The sequence below is a fragment of the Octodon degus genome, unplaced genomic scaffold (assembly GCF_000260255.1).
Source record: "Octodon degus isolate 3935 unplaced genomic scaffold, OctDeg1.0 scaffold00219, whole genome shotgun sequence".
NCBI lineage: Eukaryota > Metazoa > Chordata > Mammalia > Rodentia > Octodontidae > Octodon > Octodon degus.
Window position 1 is genome coordinate 1,656,287 of NW_004524795.1, and position 10,585 is coordinate 1,666,871.

The 10,585-nt window shown below is 47.4% G+C and overlaps 1 long non-coding RNA gene and 1 other non-coding gene across 2 annotated transcripts; both read right to left on the minus strand.

Annotated features, from left to right (window-relative positions):
* Positions 1-489: 489 nt before the first annotated feature.
* LOC111813745 lies at positions 490-8,247 on the minus strand. The gene is made up of 2 exons (XR_002818920.1): positions 7,810-8,247; positions 490-758 (listed from the first exon to the last, which is right to left on the minus strand). It is a non-coding gene; the product is annotated as an uncharacterized LOC111813745 (long non-coding RNA).
* A 592-nt stretch (positions 8,248-8,839) lies between these two features.
* On the minus strand, positions 8,840-8,946 carry LOC111813750. The gene has a single exon (XR_002818924.1). It is a non-coding gene; the product is annotated as a U6 spliceosomal RNA (small nuclear RNA).
* Positions 8,947-10,585: the final 1,639 nt, after the last annotated feature.

Here is a 10,585-nt window from a genome sequence, read left to right on the forward strand (position 1 = left end):
ATGAGATTTTAGCTAAAAATTAAGTCTTTGCTTTTAAGGTCATAAAGTGAATGACACACACAACACAATGGAGACTGAGCTTGCCAGTCAGAAAATTGCTCAGGGAGTTTCATTTGACTTAAAGCTCAATATGAGCCACTGATGGGCCTGGCTGTGAGAACGGGGAGGGCTGCAGGCAGAGTGCTCCCGTGCCCCACTGAGGAGGAGAGAGCCGTCTCACACACAGCATCGGTTGTGCACTCTCATGGCAAACGAGCATATTGGAATATGATACCACATGGCACTGGACGGTGTGGGCAGGGTGGGGCCCTCCAGGGTCTCACAGAGTCTGTCAGACCAGTGAGACAAATTGCATCATTATTAGGGAACACATACTTACAGGGGATCCTACTTGGACTTTTGAGCTCTGTTCCAATTGTCAGGTATTTTTAAAAGGACATTGACTAGTAAAGCAGCAGAGACAGGATTTCTCTCCTGGCATCTAAGCCCACAGCAGCGATGCTGCTGTAAAAAATCACACCAGGAAGACTTCACAGCTTCTCAGGCTCTCCACCAACAGCTGGAGCAGCAGCAGCGATGGCGGCGGCCTGGCAGAGTGCTTCTGGCTCTAGGTGGAGTATGGCATTCATAGACATTTGCATCATCCTTGCGCGTGCTCCAAAAACTGTGGCACTTCAGCCTCCTGCTCCTCCTGGATATTGTCAGAGGATATGCTGCAAAGAGGGAGCATCTTGTCTTCCATCTCCATCAGACAGGATCTGCATTGAGTAAATGAACATGAAATGCAGCAGCCAAGACCCAGATTCATCACTGCAAGCTTGACTGTGGTGGGACAAGCATGGTTCTTGAGGTAGCTGGAATTAGGATTGGATCCTGGTGCTGCCCTCCAATAGTGTGCCTCCCTTGGAGGAGCCCTGAGACAGAGGCCCAGTCTCACACCTCACCCTGTAAAGTGGGGCTTGAATCTCTAACTCAGGAGTTGTAAGCCATGAATGAGCTCATGAAAATAAGTGACTGGCTGAGTACTCTCTGTGGTATGTTCTCCCCACCCTTCCTTGCAGGCAAATTCATGCTTTTGCTGGGATGGAGATCTTTCCCTCTATCCCCACCTGGCACTCAGTCAGTGGTCCTATCTTCTTTTATCATGTACTTGTCCTCTTTATCTGTCTTCTGCATTCCTCTCTTCCATTTACCATTCTGCTCCGGGTTTTGTTTTAATTAATTTATTTTTATCTCTTTCTCTAAAAACACCTCAAACTGGATATTCCATCAGGCAACAGCTCTGCCTCCCTAATATGGACACCAAACACTTGAAGGTCTCCTCTGCACCTGCTCTTTGCACCTCTACCAGTCGCTCTATAAGTAGCACTGATCTGATCTTCCCCCACCTATTGATATAGGCTCATTGCCAAGACTCGTCATCCTTCTGTAGGTTTCAACTTCTTAAAGGCATTCGAAGGTCCTTTCCCCAATCTTAATAGGATCTTAAGGTTCTTTGTCCTCTTTCTCCCCTTCACAGTATCACTCCCATATTATTATTAGGAATTTTGACTTAGGCTTTCCACAATATCTTCTTCCCTGCATTTCCCAAATATAGGCCATGGGCAGGCTAGGAGTTGGCCAACATTTTGCCTAAAGGGCCACACAGTCAGTATAACACTCTTTGCAGGGCTTCACAACCTCTGTTGCAATTACTCAGTGGTGCCATGATAGCATGAAGCAGCCATGGTAAATACGTCCGCCAATGAACTGGCTGGGTGTCAGTACAACTTTGCTTATGAAAAAGGAGGTGGGTCCAATTGGGCTATGGGCCCTATGGCCCATGGTGTGTAGTGGAAAAAGAATGAGCACGAAGCAGATGTATTAGACATCTTCCTCTGACAGTCTGGTCAAATTACTTCACCTCCCTGCTCCCTATGATCCTTATCTGTGAAAGGAGAATAATTATAGTGGTGATGAAGGTGATGATACTTTCCTCAGGGTGTTGTTTACAGGGGAAGCGAGATAATTGAGATGAAGTGCAGTGCCCTCGGGCTTAGTTCAGTGAAAGTTAGTTTTCCTTTTTTTCCCCTCTTCTCTTTTGGTTCATCTCTCTGCTCTCAAAATACCTGAATCCTTCCCTGCCTTCTATAAACTCATTCACAATCACATCTCTAGTCCTACTTCTATCTCCATGTCTGATCTCTCTTCTGAGTTAAAAGTCTACACATTCCAATTTGGGCACAGTGATGAACACCTGGAATCCCTCAGCGCTCTGGAAAGCTGAGGTGGGAAGATTGAAAGTTTGAGCCCAGCCTGGGTGATTTAGTAATTTAGAAAGATCTAAATAAAATTTAAGGGGGTGGGAGGGTGCTGGGATATAGCTCTGTGCATAGGTTCTGGGTTCAGTGTCTCTTATCACAAAACAAAAGCCAAACACACACACATTTGAGGACAGTCAGTGGTTCTGCACCATTTGTGTCTACAGCTCTTTATGTTCAAGAGTGTGCATCATTTAACCAAATATGGCTTCTGATCTCCTCATGCCATGCAGGTCTTTGATACTGCTTTCCTCCTGGAGGAGACTGGGACAGACTTCTCTCTCAGCCGGCTCTGCCCTCCTGCATCCTCCCCTCAATTCATGGCCATCATTCCAGCTATGGTACTTACTACTAACACCCGATGTTTTTGAATATTGTGTCTATATCGCTGGGTTCTCCTCATTAACCCGCTGTGCTCACTGATCGGTTTTATAGGCAGCAGCGATGGTGGTGGCGATGGCAGCAGCGCAGCAGAGAAGCAGAAATAAGGGGGTGGGGGGAGCCTTTATTAACTCTGAAGACATGGAAAGGATGGAGGGCAGGGAGATGGGAAGATCCTGGGACCTGAGACAGGGAGGATGAGACTTTATAGACTTTTTCTAGGGGCAGGGGCAGAGTTCGAAGGGCAGGTTCAGTGACACACAGGGAGCTGATTGGAGGCTCCCTTGTGTGGATGGGAAAGGAAAAGGAAGTTGTATCCAGGGCTGGAGTGGAGAAGAAGGAGGAAATGGTTGTTGGGAAGATAAACTGTTGTTTTGGGGATTCAGCCATGTTGGATCAGGGCCATGACAATTTAGCAGTCTGTACTCAGGCCATAACCTGTCACTCATGACACCAAATTACCTTTTCTTAAGCAGAGTGGACTCATGCCACTCTCCAGTCTGTAATGTCATTGAAGACTCCTCCATCCTCATAAAAAATATTTACCTGGCATTCAAAGTCCTATGTGGTCAACACTGAAGGCCCTGAACCCCAAATCCAATGTGTTTGCTAAACCTTTTCTGAACTCACCAAGCCTTCCATTTTGGCAGCCTTTCCCTTGCCTGGATCCCTCACCCCGACCTCTTCCCCCCACTTATTTTAGGGAAGAGTCTACAGGGTGTTCAGATTCTCACTACTAGATTGGACTCAGTGATTCTCCTGATTACAGCCTCCCAAGTTCTGGGATTACAGGTGCGTGCCACCATGCCCAATCTCAATTGCCATCTCAGTGTGCCCCAGGAGCGGGGCAGTCAAGCAGGTGGGGACCGCTAGTTTCTACCAGCAGCGGACTCAGTGTTGACCAAGAGGCAGCTTGGCAACTTCCACCTTTAAGCGATTTCATTCACAATCATGTCTCCAATCCATCTCCTAGAAGCCAGGCCTGATATTTAAAACTGCTCTGTTCAGACATATGGCCCCTTAACTTTCCTAGAGGTTCTGTGCCCCGTCCTAGCTCAGGACTTTATGTCCTGGAATACTTTTTCCTGTGTACTTCTGTGAAGTATTGTGTGTTTGTGTTCTCTCTCCCTCTTGATTAAAAATCCCCAGACAGATTTGACAAATTTTTCACCTGGTCCCAGCACTGTGTCTGCCTGGGCCATGAGCTTGTTGAGTGGGTGCAGGACCTTTAGCCTGCTCACCTCTGGGCAGACCTGGCAGCTTCCTGCCTCCTCCATGGGCAGAGTCTGTGTTGGAAAAAGCCAGTGCAGAGGAACCAGTTTCACTTTCCAGGGCTCTGGTTGGGAGTAAGCTTCCCATGCTTTTGACTTTGGTTTCTGAATGTGCTTGTTTATGTTAAGAGTATGTTTCCAGGTGGGCATGCAGCAGATGTGAGGGGGGTCGAGTGTATGTACATGGGGTGCTGTGGGTGTGATTAGGTTGATGTAGATGTGTGGGGTGCTATGCTGGTGTGTGTATGTATGTACCAGCAGTGTATGCATATAGAGTGCTCTTGTGTTAATAAGCTGAAGGAGGAGACCGAGGTGTGTGTGTGTGTGTGTGTGTGTGTGTATGTGTGTGTGTGTGTATTGTTGGGTGTGTTGGGTGCGTAAGAGAGCAATAAGGAAAGTAGGCATATGTGAGGGTGTGAATGTTTTGTTGGGTATATAGTCTTAGACATCCTGTTGTAAAAGAACAGAAAAGAATCCACACCTGACTTATCTATGGGAAAAGCCTAAGTAGAAAATGTGCAAATGACTTTGAAAATACAGCTAAGTGATAAAATCAAGGGGCAAATGTCATGCATGGGACCCAGTCAGGTCTAGAAATGAGCCACTCTTAAGCATCTGGGCAGCCTGTGAGGTTTGATTGCCTGCTGCTCTGCTGTCATTTCCAGAGAACTTACAAGGAGGAGGCTCTGTTCTGTCCAGACCAGGATCGTGACCTCCTTATGTCAGGGACTGAGCAGGGTAGGGCCTATGAACCTCAGCTTTCTCAACCCTTGAAGGACATAATGCATGGTGGCATCAACTCTGAACTGAGGAGTCCACATGCTCTGCTTTTATCCCATTTTGAGAATGGAAGAACTGGAAAAGCCAGTTACTACCTGCCCATAAATCATAAATACGACTTGTGATTATACCCTGGCCGAAGGTCATGGAATTTAAGAGAATTGACACTAGCTGTTTGTGAACAGTGGTTTTCAGTATCAGGGGCTTCCATTCACAAAAAGCCTTACATGTGAATTCAATGCATAAAACTGCTAAAAGTGTAGCTGTTCTGGGAAACTGGAGGAGGGTGGTGGGGAGGGGGAGGCTGCTGGAGTGCTGCCCTTCACCATACCCTGACCCCATCCTCTTGGCCCTGCCACTTTGGGACTTCCCTTCCATGATGACCAAAAGTCTCATTGCAAAGGGAAGTAGCTGAATTGTCCAAGGTCACATGTGGTTTGGGGTGCTGCCCCATAAATGAGCAGCCTGTTGAATGGCAGGTCTCAGCCACATTGTCACTCTGGGCCAGCCCTGAGATCCTTCAGGGTGTGGAGGGACCGAAGGAGGCTGAATCAGCAGGAGAGCTGGCTGTGGGATCTCTCCCCCAACTTGGAGATCAGGGAGCAAAACAAGGAAGGTGATATTTGCAGGGCTCTGTTCAATGAAGTTGCAATGGACCTTCCAACTTCTAACGCTGTGCTAAGCCTGAGTAGAAACCTGGCCTTTTGGGGGAGCACACACTGTCACTCTTATTGAAAAACCTTAATACCACATATGCTGCTTCAGGAATTGGTAAGAATGGCTCAAGGTCTCCTCTTCTTCCCCAAGCCAGCTTTCTGCATTGTGACCAAGGTTTAACCATGTGTCCTTTGCTTTCGTGAGCCATTGTTTTAAACAGATAACAATTTACTTAATCTGAGCAGCATCCTTAGGAGGTAGGGACTATTATTAATCACATTATCTCCACTTAGCAAATTTGGTAACCAAGGCATGGAGAGGTGAAGTAACTTGCCCCTTAGGTTACATAGCTAGAAAAAAACTAAACTGGATTCAGATCATTGACTCTTTGGAACTTGACCCACAGTCGTTACTGATGAACTGTTGAACATCTGTTGGCTGAGGGAGCAAGGCAAGGACCCTCACACTGGCCATGGGTCTCAGCTCCTCAACTGGTGGCACTAGGCATAGTCACCATCTGCACTGTGGTCTTTTGTACACACAGGTTCAGTCATGTCAAACTGCACCCATGCTCATATCTGCGTGTGTACCATCTGGGCATGTGTAAGTTAATGGCTTCTTATTGTCCCTAGAGTTATAGATAGCCAACATCCTCGGGGGCACCTCAAGGCTCTGGCAGATTCAGCCTGTCATACCACAGGGCCTAACCCTCTCTAACATTTGACCTCTGCCTTTCTGTCTCCCTGCTTCAGGACCTACAGCTAAGACATCTGCCTACAGATTTTCCAGTCGTACTCTTCTGGGTGGTCAGCCTGATGTTACTACCTTCTGGGTCCATTTAGGTATTGAATGTTCTTATGGCTTGATGATTCTTTCCTCCCTGGCCCTCACCTGACTTGTTGTTACACTGCTCTGAATGCGACTATCTGGCTGAGGTCTGTTGTTCTCACCTGGTAGTGAACTCCCTGAGAGCAGAGCCCTCATTTGTCTTGGCACCCCCAGGGCCTTACACATTAGCTGGCCTATGTCAATGAAACAGCATACAAATGGGGTGACAGTCTTTGCTTTGAAATTTCATAATGCACAGTGTGAGCTGACCTCCTCCATTACTAACTTCTGGGACCTCAAGTATTCTTAAATTAGATTCTGGTTCAGCGTACTCACCTCAGACCACATGTTTAATAACAACACTTGATGTTTGTGGGAATCACATCATTCGCAAAGAGTCTTTTCCTGCCTTACCCCTCGCTGGTCCTTCTAAGAAAGGCACACAATACTACCCTCCCTTTAGAGGTGAGAATACTGAAGCTCACAGTGTGATGCAGCTGGTTAGCTGTGGGAGCTCAGAGCGGCTGCCAGGTATTCTGTTGTCCCATGTCTTTCCTCATCACCCACCAGGCACTCCACGGAGACCTCCTCCATGTGCTGCTCTTTACTCTGAGTGCTAAGAGAGATAACCTCCCGTAGAAAGTACAGCCATTATTTCCTTCTTCCCATTCAGCGGTGACCTTTGCTTTCACATCTCCTAATCAAAAGGGAGTGCCCGGCTGCACCTGAGTGCGGGTCCCAGCCCAACGGGGAAGAGGAAATGGTAATCAAAATAACTGAAGCTCCAATTGCAGTTCCCTGGGGACACTGCCCGTCTCCAATTCAGAGTTATAAGGGCCTGACCAGTACTATCTTCTGGACACTATCTCTGTTGAAGATATATTACATCTATTTTCTTCTTTGTCAGGTAATGAGCTGCTCATCAGGCTGTGACACAGCTTGGCAGATGAAAGCCAGAAATCCATGGTCTGTCGACTTCTGGATCTCTGAGGCTGGTCCAGGCATGTGTGTTGGCTGCATATAGTGTGTGTGAGGAAGGTGGGGCAGGGGTACTGCTAAGTGGACACGGGGGCAGGGCCTGACCCTCCTTGTGTGCCCAAGCTGGGCAGGTACAGGAGGAAGCAAGCAAGAAGGGCCATTCTGGAAGGTTCTGCTCTGCTTGCTCCCACACAGCCTGGTGCTCACTCCTCCAGGCATGCAAGGGCATAAACAGCTGCTGGAGAAATTTCCATCCTCTCCTTTTGCCAGAAGTGTTTTTTCCCCATGAGAGATTCTCCTCAGTGGGTTCTAGTGTCTCTAGTTCCTAATTAAAGGGAAACCTTTCCATTCTGGATGACCAGCAGAATCATTCGTGGGGCTTTGGAGGTGGAAGGGCTGCAAGCATCTCTGACCTCTGTGAAGAAAGTGGTTCCCAGAGGACAAACACTTGCTCCAAGTTCTCCTGGCTGGTTCAGCACAGCACTGACTACAGCCCACATTTACAGAATCCCTAGTTGGGGTACAGACCAGCTGCTTGCCGATTCCATCCTGGCCTGTATGCTTGTCCCAGCCTCCCTTGGCCACCCTGCCAGGCAGGACTTATGTGCACTTACCTGGTCCCCATGGGACATCCTGGGTGGGAACTGCAGCACATTGCTGCCTGCTGGCCCCAAGTTCATGGCTGCATATAGCACATGCATCTCTTCTCTGTCCATGGCCAAGCTACAAGTCCAGTTTGTCAAGAGGCACTTCAATGTTGAAGGTATACCAGGAGACCCAGAAGAGCAGGCTGAAAGCCAGGAACAGGGCCCCTGTATAGACCAAGAAGTCCCAATAATTCAGTGTGGCAAAGATGCCCAGCAGCAAAAGGATGAGGCCCACAATGTCACACAGGAGACCAAGGACCAGGATGAGCACACAGCGACCAGGATGGCATCTTTCACAGGGCCTGCCCAGGAGCATTGCCTGGGAGCAGCAGGAGAAGTCCAGCTGCACTCCCAGGGCTGATTTGCATGTGAGGTGGCAGTGCTGCCTGCTGCTGCCTTCTCTCCCTCTGGGTGTGGGCAAATGATTGAGCCAGCGTGTCTTGGAGCCACAAGGAAGTACACGTGGGTCCACCTTTATGAGTCTGGCAGCCAGTGGGGCAGGATAGCTCTTAACTGTTTAATGGTTCAGGAATGAACTCAACCAAAACAATCTGACGTCACTGGTGACTGGGCGGGTTCTGGCTAGAACCAACCCACCTATGTGGCAGAGAAATCAGTGTACCTTTGGATGAGTTGAACAATTTGGGGGTCCTGTGGCCTGCCTGGAGATGGGGCTGTTTTACATCTTGTCCTCTGATATGGGAGCTAGAGAGTTGAGTGTCCTTTTCTGAGACTCATCAGCTTAATTTAATGGGGGTAAATAGGGTTTTCTTCCTTTTGTGCCTTGGTGTGTAAAGGAGGTTTATGTAAAGGGCATAGACAAATGTTTTGGACATCAATTGACCTTGAAATGATGCTCTTAGAATTGATTGATACTAGCCAAGGAAGATGCGTTTGTTCTATAGATTCTCCCTTTTGAAGACTGAAGGAGCAGAACATACTACAGTGATGCACAGGCAGAGAACAGATGCAGGTACAGATAATGTCAAAGTCGGCAAGCTTAGGTGGACACTTCACGAATTTAAGTGCTATCCTTGTGCAGGGGCCATGCTAATCTTCTCTGTAGTGTCCCAATTTTAGCATATGTGCTGCTGAAGTGAGCACAGCAAGTTTATGTGAATAGACAGGGGAAAACTGTGAGAGAAGGGACCTCTAGTTTCTTTCTTTTTTTTTTCCTGTATTTTAGGGAAGGGTCTACAGGGTGTTCAGGGTCTCACTACTAGATGGGACTCATAGTGATTCTCCTGTTTACAGCCTCCCAAGAGCTGGGATTACAGGTGCGTGCCACCATACCCAGTCTCAATCTCCACCTCAATGCCCACTGAGGAGGTTGAGGCAGGCTGGGACCTCTAGTTTTTATCAGCACCTGACTCAGTGTTGACCAAGAGGCAGCTTCCAGAGAACAGTGAAGGGAGGGTATGTGACCTGTTGATTCTGAATATTCTATTTGGACTGATTTGAGGTTTGCTTTCTCCCTTGTAATGTGATATACCCTTATATTCTTCCAGAGACTGCATGTGCTTGTGCTTCTGGGGAGTTTATCTATAAAATGGGTGATCTACCATCAAGGCCACTCACAGGGCATGTAGAATGAGCAACATGGAGAAAAATGTGGTGATGATCCTCAACCTCCTTGGCTGTACACAGCTGATCACCAGGGAAGACCTCCAACAAGATGCCAAATGTCTCTGGGCCTCAGTTTCTCCACATAACTGAAAGAAACATTCTCTACTCTCTCTTTCACCTTTCCCAAAGAGTAAAAACAAGTGTAATCTCTTTCATATAAAGCAGAGCCAAGATGGAAACTTTCAGAGAAGGTACTGGACAGGGTTCAAGGGGAAAAATAGTATACACAGCCAGGGTTTTTAGGATCTGAAGCATCATGAAATTTGACCCAAGCTAGGTGGTCAGTCTGAAACATCTCTAATTGGGAAGTGCTGAGAATGTGGCAGCCTCCTACCCAGGGTCTGTGGCTTTTCCCAGGACCCTCAGAAGATGTCAGGCTCCTACATAGCGAGGAATACCTCCCACCAGTAGAGAGACCATGAGAGTTTGAATCTACAGGCCCAGCGTCCACTGGAAGAGTTTGTTGGGTAGAGCAGTTGAATAGTGATGGTCTCTCCCCAGGATAAGAGGGGCACCATGTATGTGGCTGTAAAGGTCCAGATGTGTCCCAACTTGGCCTCATAGAGGTACTGAGGTACCTTTCAGAGTCTTTTGTGCTTTGTGCATATGTGTATGTGTCTAGTTTAAGGTGTGTGTAGTCTAAGGTGGATGAAAATTTTTCCAGGCTGAGAAATCCCTTAGTCTTGGTCAACTAGGATCATTGGTCAGTGAACTATTATCTGCCATGCTTGGTCAAAGAAAAGCTGGTCATAAGAAAGTATGTCCACCCTACCCCCACTTCAGGGTGCCTTTACTCAACATTAGAGACTGAGCATCCCAGGGGAAAATGGGTCAGGCTCTGAGTCTCCTCAAGAGTTTTAGTAGCACAGTGGGCCCTCCACACTTACAAGAGATTGCTTTGTGTCAAGACCTTTTTCCTCTCACACACACCAAGCCCACAGTTGCTCACATCCATTATGCTAAATGGTGTAGTATCTGTATGTAACCAATGAGCATTCTCCTGTGCTTAAAATCCTCTCTCAGTTATGGTACTTATAATATCCAATGCAATATAAATTCTAGTTCTTATATTGTTATACTGTCTTCTAGGAAATAATGATAAAAAAGCCCATACATG